We start from the raw sequence: 14,102 nt of genomic DNA, 5'->3' as shown, positions 1-14,102 counted from the left end.
AAATAGGCTTCACATTAGTAACAAAAGAAAAACAGTTTCCCCCAGGGCAGAGGTTTGGTATAGATATGGGGGGGAAAGCATGAACACAAAGTTTTGAAGCACCGGTGTGTCAACTGTTGGAGAAGTTGACAGAAGCAAAGTAGGAGGGGCAAAATCAAGTGTGGTCCCTGGGGATGAACTTTGGGTTGGTGAAATTCAATGGAGGAGCTGAAAGAAAAGAGGGAAATTTCAGAGAAATTGGATACAAAAAAGAAAGGAAATCAAATAAGTTGCCGGAGATCAGGCACTCAGTGAGACTTCAATATAGTTCACAATTTCCAGAAAAATCCCTCTGGCACTCAATAACAAGAGTACTGTGCTGAGAGACAGGAATTCAAAACAGGGGCATTCTAAGGGGCTGGGACCACAGAGAGGTGTGCCCCAGCAAGGAAAAGCACATTATTACTGACGTTGTACATGACATACATGGTGGTAATAAAAAGCTGACCAGCTTTCAGTCACTATTATTATTGCTTGCAGTGTCTCTCCAGACAATTCCCTAGTATCCAGCACAGGCTGCATTCACCCTTCCCTGGGTCCTCCGCTGACATAGGTGAGATACACGGGTCTGCAAGGAACATGCAGTGTAACAAGAAACCATTCAGGTGAAATATTCATAAATATTAAATGGGAGCCACACTTATTAATTATTAAAATAAATTCCAGTTGTTATAGATATTTAAATGTACAAAATAAAATTACATTAAAATCAAAAACTCCTGGAGATTGTCATACACAGTGAAGTAAGTCAGAAAGAGAAAGACAAATATCATATGATATCCCTTATATGTGGAATCTAGAAAAATGGTACGGATGAACTTATTTACAAAGCAGAAACAGAGTCACAGATGTAGAAAACAAACTTATGGTTACCAAGGGGGCAGGGGGGCAGGGGGGCAGGGGATGAATTGGGAGATTGGGAATGACCTATATACACTACTATATATAAAATACATAACTAATAAGAACCTACTGTATAGCACAGGGAACTCTACTCAGTACTTTGTAATGACCTAAATAGGAAAAGAATTTTAAAAAGAGTGGATATATATATATGTATAACTGATTCACTTTGCTGTAGAGCAGAAACTAACACAACATTGCAAAGCAACTATACTCCAATAAAAATTAATTTAAAAAATAAAAATAATAAATAAATAAAATCAAAAACCAAAACCAAAAATCGAGGCTACAGGTAAATTTTTATCTTACTTGAATGTTAGGCAGCTCTCTCCAAGAACTAATAGTAAGATTGCCAGATTTAGCAAGTAAAGATACATAACACCAGTTAAATCTGAACTGCAAATAAAGAAGGGGGAATTTCTTTAGTATAATTTTATCCCAAATATTGCATGGATATACTTAAATTAAAAATTATTTTAGCTAACGGCCACTTTCCACCAGACCAGGCCTGCCAAATATGCAAGTGGTACCTGCAAGTGAAAAGAGCAAATGAAAACAAAATGTAACTTTTCTAAATTATCAAAAACATAAAACAAATTTCAAGTGACCATGCTAGAGGTTTTCATTTTTTTGTTTTGCTGTATTGAAATTATGATACAAAACAGTTATTTAATACTGATTTCAAAACATGCATCAAAAAATTGGGGGCAATTAATTTAAAAAAACAGTCATAAAAAAAAACAGTCATTTATTTTTGTGGTGTTTGCATTTCTAAGCTTTTTGAAAAGTGTAACTTGATTGTAATTTTTCTCATTTTAAATAATCACCAATTTTCATATTTCATAGTTTCATGATTTTATGTTTCTAAGAGATAACCCCAAATTGTATGAACTCTAAGCCCCAGAAGACCTAGATCTAACTCTGGAAACAGTAATACACAAAATAGACTTTAAAAAAAACTTATTGCATGAAGCTTAAATTGCAGTATGGGAAACAGCCAACAAATAAATCTCATAAGTAAAGTAAGTAGTATATCAGACGGTGATAAGTGCTGTAGAGAAAGACAATGAGAAAGAAGAATGAGCAGTGCTGGAGCAGGGTCAAGCTTCAATTCTCAACAGAAGAGTCTCAGTGAAGCCCTCAGAAGAAGAGAACATTTGAGCAAAGACCTGAAGAAGGTGAGGGAGTGAGCCAGTGGGTATCTGGGGGAAAAGGGAACCACAGACAGAAAATCCTGGAGCTTGGGGTAAGACTGAGGGGCAGCACCGTGGAGGCTGGTGTGGTCGGGGCATGGAGGGCAAGGAGAGGAGAGAAACCTTGTAAGGCCAGCCTTGTGGGCTATTGGTTCTTAATGAAAGTGACATAGGAGATAATTGGAGGATTTTCAACAAATAAGCCTGAGGAGCTGACATGGATTTAAAAGGACTACTCTAGCTGCCAGGTTATGCAGAGGCAAGGGCAGGAAATCTAGTTATGAGGCAGCTGACTCATTCAATAGATGCCAATGGTTTGCCAGGGTGGTGAGAAGAGGTCAGATCTGGGATCTATTTTTAAGGCAATGGCAGTAGATATGGCAGGTGAGATAATATACATAACAGGAGAAGAAAAAGAGAATCAAGGATGATAGTGTGGTTCTTGATGTGAACAATGGGAAAGATGGAGTTGCCATTTACTATGATCAGAAAGACTGCAGGAGAAGCAAGTTTTGAGGAAAGATCAAAACCGCTCATTTCAAGATGTCAGTTGGATATCGAACTAAAGGTAGCAAGTAAGAAAAAGCGATTAAAGCAAGCTTGGAATTCAGGGGGAAGGTCTAAGTTGGAGACATAAATCTGTAAGTCTTTGACATAGAAAGCTATGAAACTAGAAGAGCTCTCCAGGGGAGTAAATGTAGAGAGAAAAAATGACCCAAGGACTAAGCATGAACACTGGAAGGGTTTGGGGAGAGGATGAGGAATCCACAGAGAAGACAGAGAAGGAACTCCTGGTGAGACAGGAGAAAAACCAGGAGAATATCGTCCTGGAAGCAAGGTAAAGAGAATGTTTCATAAAGGAAGGAGACATTAACTTAAGTAGATGATGCTGAGAATCAGTTGAGATAAGGATTGACTACTGAGCTTAGTTTGGCAAAATAGAAGCCATTGGTGGCCTTCACAAAAAGTAGTTTTGTTGCAGTTGAGAGGGAGAAGACCTGATTTCATTGGTTTCAAAGGAGAATGGGAAGGGAGGGATTGAACAGAACGAGTACAGACAACTTACGGGATTTTGCTGTAAAGAGGAGGAGAAATGGGGCTCTAAGTGGATGGAGAAGTGGGGTAAGGAAGATTTTTTCTAAATAAATGAAACAGCAAAATGTTTGTATTTTAGTGCAAATGATCCATTAGGGAGAGAGAAACTGGTGTTTAAAGAGAAGGAAGAAATTGTTTTTCATTAGATTAAAAACATAATTATTACTATGTTGCTGTCATTTATTGAGTACTTACTCTAAGTGCTATGTCCTTTGGTAACAAAGAAATTATTTATTTCTGACATTAACTCTAGGAGTTACTTTATCACCACTGGATAAAGAAATGTTTAGGACACTTTCGTAGGGTTACACAGATAATAGGCAGAGTAAATATTTTAATTCAAGTTTACCTGATTCAAACACGGTGACTTCAAGTCTTCCTCTGCTTTGTACTCCTAGCAATTAAACAACAGCACATAGTAAATATGTAGTCAATTTAGTGAATATATAACTGCATGAATGAATAAATGGTGAATATGGATATACAAACACATGTACTTACAGACATACACACATATATGTATATTTATACATACATTCACCCATACACATGGGATTGCAGTGGATCTTTTGGGGGATAAGTGAGAAGCAGGGAGGTTGAGGAACTCTTTTACTAGATCAGAAATTCCTCTCTTATCTCCTTCTGAAGGTGCTGGCAGAAGGAAATTACCTGAAAGGAGCAGTGGAAGCCAGGAATCCACCTCTTCACAACTTCCTAAGTAAGCAATGTTTCTATCAGTTAAGACATAAGCCTCATGGCAAAGCCCTTGAGCTAGTGATACTATTTCTGAAAATCACAAGCAAGTAGACAGGGACGATTCCTTGATTGGGGGCACATTTGCTCCCCCTTCAGACCTGTAGGATGGGCAGTGGTTAACATAGGCTGTGTTACAAACAGGAAAAGTATTAACTACCACTTTAGTAACCAAAAAACTCAGCGAAATCTTCTTCATTAATTAGAATCTCATTTCTTCCTTCTGCACTCTATTTTTTTGAATAGTGTAATTTCTCTGGCATTTCATTTAAATGAATAAACAGAGATATATTATAATTTTCAAGGTTCCCAGCAGGACATAAGATGGATTTAAACCTTAGTGAAAGCCTGATCTTCAGTTAGCTGCTCATTATATTCTGTAAACACAAATACTTGTAAGCCATCAGGAATGTGTATAACATTCCAACACGTGTGAAATTCACCCTCAAAATAAACTAGCCCTTTGTGAAGAAACGCCATCTACTGTCTCTCTTCTTGCTTCAAAGAATCATCATCTTTCAGCAGTAATGAATCTTTTCTGGTAATCCACTCACATTTTACTGCTATGGAATGATGAGCATATCAGTTTCTATACATTTTTAGATTATATATTTAGCTCTGAGCTGAACAAATTACACAGGCTTGGAGAGTCATTCCATTTTCTTTCCTCATTAAAATTTAGCTTCATTTATGCCATCTCTGATATTAGCAATCATATTTTCAATAGAATTTTGAATAGCATTATTTCAATTTCAGTGCACAAGTAAGTGATATGACCATTCTTGGCTGCATTATAATCTCCTTAGCTTTAATTATTGTTCCTTAGAATACTATGTCTTCCTACTTTATGGGTTTTAAAATGTATTCCTATTTTCTATTCTAAAACAGTTCCTTCTAGTTGAAAAAGAAAAGAACACGTACATATATGCCACATTCTTTAGAAACTGTGCTTTATCATTTCAATGGTCATTGTACCTAACACGTTAGGTTTTAGAGTACAATATTGTGCAATCATAAAAGACACAGAATTTTAGAAAACCACAGGGCTTAACATAAATCAGCAAGCAGGATGAATTTGGGATCAAACATTAGAAAGTGGAGGGATTCTAAAATAGAGATATCATTTTGCTAAGCTTTGGGTAGTATAGAAATACTCAGTTCTATTTGGGTCTCCTACATATAAAAGAAATACAAATCTCTTTTAGTGATGTTAGTGTCCTTTGAAAAAAGCATTTTGACTTACTAAATGATGATTGTGATTTTGTAATGATTTTCTGCCAAGTCAGAGATGGTAAATAGATTTAAAGTTTCATGCCAACTCTCATCATTTAGTAGAATCTGATTGGGAATTTATTGCACACATACAACACAAACACACACAATCCACATTATACAATCGAAGAAACTGAGAGTTAGTGGTCAGATAACTCACCTAAGATATCTGTTATTAAGTTGTAGAACCAGCATTTGAACCCATGTCTGTCTGTCTCCAAGGCACAAGTGCATGTTTATTCATTTGTCAATCGACAGACACTCGGATTGTTTCCGTATGTTGACTATAGTGAATAACGGTGCAATGAACGTGGGAGTACAGATATCTCTTCAAGACAGTGATTTTTTTTCCTTTGTATATATACTCAGAAATGAGGTTGGATCATATGGCAGTTCTATTTTTAATTTCTTGAAGAACCCCCATACTGTTCTCCATAGTGACTGTATCAGTTTACATTCCCACCAACAGTGCAAAAGGGTTGCCTTTTCTCCATGTCCTCACCAGCACTTACCTCTCTTTTATATATATGTGACATCTTAACAGAGATGAAGTGATAAATCCTGGTTTTGATTATCATTTCCCCTATGATTAATGATGTTGAGTACATGTTCATGTACCTGTTAGCCATTTGTACGTCTTCTTTGGAAAAAATTTTCAATTCAGTACCTCTGCCTTTTTTAAAAATTGTGTTATTTGAGGTTTTCTGTTTTGTTTTGTTTTTTTGCTATTGAGTCATATGAGTTCCTTATATATTTTGGATTTTAACCTCTTATCAGTTACATGCTTTGCAAATATTTTCTCCCATTCCGTGAACTACCTTTTTATTTTGTTGACGGTTTCCTTTGCTGTGCGGGTGCGGAAGCTTTTTAATTTGATGTAGCCCCACTTGTTTATTTTTGCTTTTGTTGTCTTTGCAGCAAAAATCATTTCCAAGACCAATGTCAAACAGCCCCTGTGTTTTCTTCTGGGAGTGTTACAGTTTCAGGTCTCATGCTGAAGTCTTTAATATGTTTTGAGTTAATTTCTGTGTATAGTATAAGATAGGGGTCCAGTTTCATTCTTTTTTATGTGGCTGTCCAATTTTCCCAGCACTATTTATTAAAGAGACTATCCTTTCCCCATTGTATATTCTTGCTCCTTTGTCATAAATTAATTGGACATATATGCATATGTTTATTCCTGGGTTCTCTATTATGTTCCATTAACCTATGTGTCTGTTTTATGCCAATACCACACTGTTTTGATTCTATATCTTTGTAATATAGCTTGAAATTAGAAGTTTGATGCCTTCAGCTTTGTTCTTCTTTCTCAAGGTTGCTTTGACTATTCAGGGTCTTTCATGATTCCATACAAATTTTCAGATTTTTTTTCTATTTCTGTGAAGGAAGTCATTGAAATTTTGATAGGAATTTCATTTAATTGATAGATTACTTTGGGTAGTATGGATATGCTAACAATATTAATTCTTCTGATCCATGAACAAAAAATTTGTTTCCATTCAGTTGTGGCTTCTTTGATTTCTTTCATCAATGTCTTCTATTTTTCAGAGTACAGGTCTTTCACCTCCTTGTTTAAATTTATCTCTAGGTATTTTGTTCTCTCTGATGCAATTGTAAGTGGGATTATTTTTTGGAACTTCTCTTTCTGATAGTTTGTTATTAGTGTATAGAGACACTAATTTTTTGTTTATTGATTTGATTTGTACCCTGCAACTTGACTGAATTAATTTATTAGTTCTAACAACTTTTGTGGAGTCTTTAGAATTTTCTATATGTAATATCATGTCATCTGCAAATAGAGACAATTTTACTTCTTTCTTTCCAAACTGGATGCCTTTTATTTCTTATTATTGTCTAACTGCTCTGGCTAGGACTTACAGTACTATGTTGAATAAAAGTGATGGGAGTGGACATACTTGTCTTGTTTCTGATTGCAGGGGAAAACCTTTCAGATTTTTCCCATTGAGTATTATGTTTACTGTGGGATTGTCATACATAGTCTTTATTATGTTGAGGTATAGTCCCTTGTTGAGAGTTTTTATCATGAAAAGACGTTGAATTTTGCCAAATAATTTTTCTACATCTATTGAGAAGATCATTTGATTTTTATCATTCATTTTTTAATATAGTGTATCACATTTGTTGATTTGCATATGTTGAGCCACACTTGCATCCCTGGAACAAATCCCACTTGATCAGGGTGTGTGATCCTTTTAATGTAGTATTGGATTCAGTTTGCTCATATTTTGTTGAGGATTTTTGCAGCTTGGTTCATCAGGAGCTCCTGCTGCTTACTCACCCATGTCTCCAGTTTTCAAAAGACTCTGATTGCTGGGGTTATGCTCTTGATAACTAATCAAATATCACTTCCAGTTCCAGACTACATACTGCTTTTAGCCTCACTTTGAGTCTGTGAGTGAAAGCCTACTTGTTTTATGGGACCCAGGCATATTCAAATACATTTTGTTTGTGGTGTCTCACAAACACATTAACTTGACCCCAGAACTGGTCAACTCATTTCTACTCTAGGGAAACACAAGTTTCTTTTCCCAACATGGAATAGTCACTCTATGTTTAATACAGTTCTCCATTTTTTCTTAATCATTTTCTTTTTTCCTTTTAAGAGAAATATCTTTTTTTCTGAATATATAAATTATGTATACTTACTTAAAAATTATATGATGAACATTCTTCATGAATATTTGTCTGCAGCTTTAATTAAGGTAGAGTTACTGGTTGAAGCAACATGAACATAAAAGCTTTCGAAACCTGATGTCAAATCGCTTTCTAGGAATGATTCATTTACTTTGCTAGAGCAATGCCTAAGAGCATTGATTTCACTGAATGCATATCAGCATCAGTGATTAAATGTTAAAAGATAGTTTTTGTAATTTGATGAATAAAAATACTATATATTTATATATTTGCCTTAATTTGAACAATCATGTGAGTTTGAATACCTTTGCATATTTATTTTCATATTTATATGTCTTGTGTAAATTGTTCATGACTCATCTATTTTTAAAAATCAGGATGTAAAATTTATCTTAATCATTCATAAGAGATCATTACATTTAAGGTAATTAAAGGTAAATATAATTTTTAAATTATATTTGTAATACGAATAAAATATAATGTATAAATATAATATTACAGATAGCATATTACAAATATATGCATTACAAATTATATATAAAACAAACATAAAACTCAATTTGTCATTTATTAGATTTTCATATTGATTTATAATATCCAGGTCACCTTGAATTATTAAAGGATAATTCTATAAGTATTTTAGGTGTAATTCTTCATTTTCTTGAAGGCATGCAAAGTCCTTACCTATACAGGGAATAAATATTCATGCATACTTTCTTCTAGGTTTTTCTTTGCCTCTGGTTTCTTTTTTAAATCTAATTGCCTGTAGATTGTAAGGCAAAGACCTAATTTGACTTCTTCTCCAAATAGTCCATTTTACAAAGAGTTATGTAACGTTAATGAACTGATTCCTCATTAATTTGTTATAGTAACTTTATCATAAGCTTAGTACTATGTTCCCAAATAAACATATAAGCCATTGATCTGTCTATTCCAATATCGGCATTTAATTATTTTGTATATTGTAGCTTTTAGCACTCTTTGGTATCTTGAGGGCATATTCGTTTGAAAGGAAGGTATAGCCCTCTTTATATAATGTAAAATTTTATCTTTATTAATTCAATCGCATCAATTTATTAATAATTCCTTGATAGCTCTACTTTTATGTGTTTAAACATTATCTGTCAAAGCCTAAAGAAAGTGTAATAGTGTAATAATCTCAAGTAAATTTTCTAAAAGACTTTGTCTTTACTAGGTAAGATTATCACATTTATGTTTATTTTACAGATGGTATGTGTAGTCTTCATTCAGGCAACAAATAACTGGAGTGTCTATTATATCAGGCATGATTCTGGTAATGCTGGTAAATAAGACCAACAAGATCCTGCCTTGGGGAATTTCTATTGCAGTCAAGGAAGTCAACATGGGCATCATACTTTCTGTTTTTATGCTCTTTTCCATTTCCTTTAACTTCTGTTTTCTATATATGAATATAATCATTTACTTTTACTTTTTCTAGGATTTGTGAGTTATATATTATCAATTTTAAAAGGTAACAGAAATAAAATTTCATGTTTGACTCCTTTAAAAGGAGTAAGCCTACAAATATAGCTCTCTTTTACTCATTCCCTAAATTTCAGTATTTGTTAATACAGTCTGAAATTTTGAGCAGCAGTTATGTTTATTTAGTAGTTTTTTACATTATATCTTTTCTCTTTCAATAATAATTTTTAACATTTTCATTCAATTTTATAATTGGATTTATAAAACAAATATAAACAGTTTAATTAAAAAATAATTATTTATACAACTATATTGAATGGTCTCATGTCAACTATATGAATGGTTTCATATCACCACTATCTTTTTAAGTTATGTCTTCACAATTCTCGAGTTCTTAATTTTGATCCACTTCTTCCTTAACTGGGATATTTTTTCTGTAATTTTTATGACAATTTATCTTTGGAATCCTGGTATATCCGAAAATATACTTTTTGTGGCCTTAAGATACAAAAACTTAGCTATGTATAAAAATTTTTAATAATAAAGAACACTGTCAATTGATACTAAATATTGCAGAGGAAAAATAAAAATCCAATCTGATATTTCTTTCTTTGTAGGTTACCCAGTTGCCTCTGCTTAGAAGACATTTTAAAATTAGGAATATCTATTTAATGAACCAGTATGTCTCTCCTTAGTAGATATTTTTTCATTCAAAATGACTGTGAGCTGTGTCAAAGTGCCTACACTAGTCTCTGCCATTGGTTTTGAAAAGTCATGTTCAGTTCATACGAAAATTTGCTTTATTTTTTAATAAGCTTCATGTTGTTGTTGTTCTCTTCTGTTTACACATCTTTAAATGAAGTGTAGCCAGAGACAGCATTTGGCAACTAGAGATATGTGTGGTATCTCAGTGTAGGTTTCCCCAGAAGCCCCTAAGACAAGAATTCAAAGAGAAGTGCTGTGTATGATTGGGGAGAAAACCCACTAAATCCTATCCTGTCCCAGAAATACAGGAGTTTCCCTCCCCAGCTTAAAACAATCATTCTCTATGTATGGTGCCCCTGGCTTTTCCTATATTAAATTGCGTCAAAGATACATTTTCCTTGATCAATCATTTTCTATTCTCAAATTAAAATAACTTATATGTTTGAGTGTTCACATATGTGCCATGCAGAGTTAAATAGTTTACATGGATTGTTTAATTAATTTTCACAATAACTCTCTGAGGAAGTTCCTATTACCATCTCCATTTTCTCAATGGGGAAACTGAGACTTAGAGATTAAATAAACTGTGGAAGTGCCATTGACCCAATAATCTGCTCTTGAGCCCATACTTTTAACCAATGATCCAAACTGATTTGCTGAGTTGAGGTGGTATCCACTCTGACCCTCACCTCCTCATTCTCTGACACTCTGAAATGATGGCATTCAATAGCACTTTTGATCTCCTATATACCTAGGAGAGGGCTCTTGCTACCTCCCTCCCACTTCTATGCCTTTTTCCCTCACTGTTATCCAGCCACCAGCAAACGGAATCACTGCCAATATCTTCCTTCCCTGTTGTTCTGTGGGAATTGTGAGATCCAAATTGACAAACAAAAAGAGGTACATCTTTTATATGGAGGTGGTATCAAAAGGAGGTGATGTGCAAACAATTGCATATGCATGGCAGAGTCCCAAGTAAGGATTGGTGAGCCAGTGGACAGATGTTGAAAAGTAATTGTGGGAGAGCCCTAGTTTTGGAAGGTGTGTGGTACATCCCTACTTTGGGAAGAGGTGTGGTAGATCCCCACTTTGGGAAGAGATATGATTCATAACTACTTTGGGAAGAGATATGGTTCATACCTACTTTGGGAAGAGGTGTGGTAGATCCCTACTTTCTTTCCAGTGAGCAAGTTGCTCTATTGTAAGTGTGGTTTTATACTTTATCTATTGCAATTCCATTTTATCCTATGGCATAAAGTTGATCTTATATTTAACATTGTGAATTGTCATGTCTTTATACCATGTCTTCATTTCTTCATAAGCATTTTTATTGAGAAGCTGAGAGGGTTTATAACATGGAGGTAAAGCAAGTACCACTTGCAATGACCAGACCCGAACTTCAAGAAAACCTCTCACCTTTTCACATCTCCTTTCCTCTGTTTCACCTACACATCAACCCCACCTGCAAGGTCCCTTCTCCCCTGAACCTTGAGAGAATTCCCTTTTCATTTTCTTCATTCTGGAATTCAAAATATCTATTTATATCTAAAAGCAATTATTTTCAATCATTACAACAATTTTTAAATACTTAAAATCCAGTTTACTCATTTGGTAATGGAACTGGTTTAATCATCATTTTGAGGGATGGGAGTTATTTTTTTTTAATTTTTGATGAATTAATCAGTTGTTTTTCTTTTCAAGTGAATAGTCTTAATTGAATATAAGCCACCCCAAAATCTCTGTGGTGGTGTAAATAAATAAACTAATAATGTAAGGTTATTTGACCCAGTCTTAACTTCTAAATCTACTTGGAAATCACTATAAGGTTTCAATGTTCTATTTGGTGCTTTGGCTAATATGACATTCAAAAGAAAATATATCAAACACTTATGTCATTTTCTGGTTCTGTGGTTTATTTTTTTCAATTAAGTTCTAAAAAGTCATTGTCAGTTGATTCTTACATATTCTTAAAGTCATACTCATGTATTATAAAATAGGTTACCAAAAATACATGGACTCTTATTTAACCATTTTGTAATTAGATATATTTTTAACAAATTTTTAAAATTTTATGAATGGCATTGCTATCTATTGGTATTTAATTCACACCCAACATCCTTTCTAACTTAAATTAAATCCGTATTGGAGATGTTTATTCCAACTGTAACTGTTTTCTCTAATGAACTACCAATTCATTTCCCCACACAGCATGTTCTAATTTGTGCTCGTGGTAGTTTCTAGAAACATATGGGGACCAACTGTGGTTATGTTTGGGGATCTTCTGTACAAAAACATGATAATTGCTTTTGTTTTGCTGATTACTCTCTAAGACAGTTTCAAAACTCTTCAACTTTTTCTTTATCCACAAGGTTTTTAATTGCAAATTCCCTTCTGTTTTATCAGATGAATTTCCCATAATGAGCATATTGGATGGGCGGCTTCACCTGTCCAGAGGTTCTATGATCTTTAGAATAGATCAACCCCTTGCACAGAATGTACAAACTGTTTCCAGATATCAGACATCATCAGCCTTGTTACTTCCATGGTGCCATAAACACAAAAGCAGAAGAGACATAAAGGGTAAGAGGCCTTTTGCAACATAAAAGAGAAAGCAAGATTGGCGTATCCTTTGCTTGTGGTTCTTTGGGTTGGGGTTGGGGGGGCGGTTGGTAGCAGCAAAAGATACAATAATACAAGCATCTTCCTGATTGATTAAAGTAGTGAAGTGCATTCTTCGGTTCATAAATAATGCTCTATTACTTTTCTTCAAAGACAAGTAAACCTTGACAGAATGACCTTTTCCAAGGCAGGAGTTGTTTGGATGCCATAAATTATACTGTAAAACGGGTAGAAGTGCTACTGAGAAGTGTGTGACGAAATGAGATTAAAGATTACTATACACAAAAGATTGTTGTTTTATTAATGGCTTCCTGTCAACGGGATGAAAAATCCTCAGCTTTCGACTGGATGTTGAGATCACATCAAGCTGCAAATTAGGAGGGCACTTTCTAAAAAGTAACTAAAAGTGTCAAAATAACAATATTCTGATTAGGGTTTTTTCCTCCTGTATTATACTTGCTCTTCAAACAAATTTAGTTATTGTCAAATATGCTTGTACTTTCCACAGTCATTGGCTCACAAAGAGAAGGATGAAGCTGTCAGCTGGCTTTGGTGTTAGGTCTGCAGCTGAGGGGAGGTTGGCAGAAGACTGCTGAAGAGAAGCCCGGCTGGAGGTATCTCCACCAGTGTGCTGTGCATCGCCCAGAGGAGAAAGCATATGGTAATTCTCCAACCATTCATTTATCTGGTGAACACTCAATCTGACAGAGCCATCCATGCCACTTGGAAGAAAAGAAAAATCATCGCCAAGTGACTTAAGCTGTAAGCGGCTCTGAATTTTTGTTGTTGTTGTTAACAATACACTTGTTTCCGATTTTACCAATTAGTAAAAAACAACTTGAAATGATAGAAACTAGACTAAGACCAGTTAAAGTACAATGAAGGATTTAAGTCTACATAAATTGAAAGAGATCATGGGAGTTCAAGGGCTTTTCATAAGCATCCACACCCTGTACAAACACTATATAGAATTCCTTCTAATGTTATTACTGCACGTTTGCTGTTAGTGTAATTAACCCTGCCCAATTTTTCCTTAAAATCAAGACTGTGTTTAAAACATTTCTCCGTAGGCTCTTTGGAAATGTGATTGTAATCTTAAATAAATAAATAAACAAACTGATCAAAATGTAGAGACCATGGTGGCAAAAAGGAATGAAAAAAGGAAAAAGAAAAAAAATCACAAAGTAGAAGATAAATATTTGAATGATACATTTCAGTAGTAAAATTCATTCAGATCTTAGGGCCCTTTATTGTGTGGCACTAGCAGACATACAATTGAGTAGTAGAGAAACAGAAACAGAAGTCATCCTACAGAATTAAAGTTTTCAGAACTTTCCTTGGAGCTTGATCTAGCGATGGGTCACTCAAATAATAACTACCCTTGATAGATAGAGCATATGCTCAGCACGGCATGTTGCTATAAAT

Source organism: Balaenoptera musculus, chromosome 17 (genome assembly GCF_009873245.2).
Source record: "Balaenoptera musculus isolate JJ_BM4_2016_0621 chromosome 17, mBalMus1.pri.v3, whole genome shotgun sequence".
Taxonomy (NCBI): Eukaryota; Metazoa; Chordata; class Mammalia; order Artiodactyla; family Balaenopteridae; genus Balaenoptera; species Balaenoptera musculus.
Note: the sequence above shows the minus strand (reverse complement) of the source record.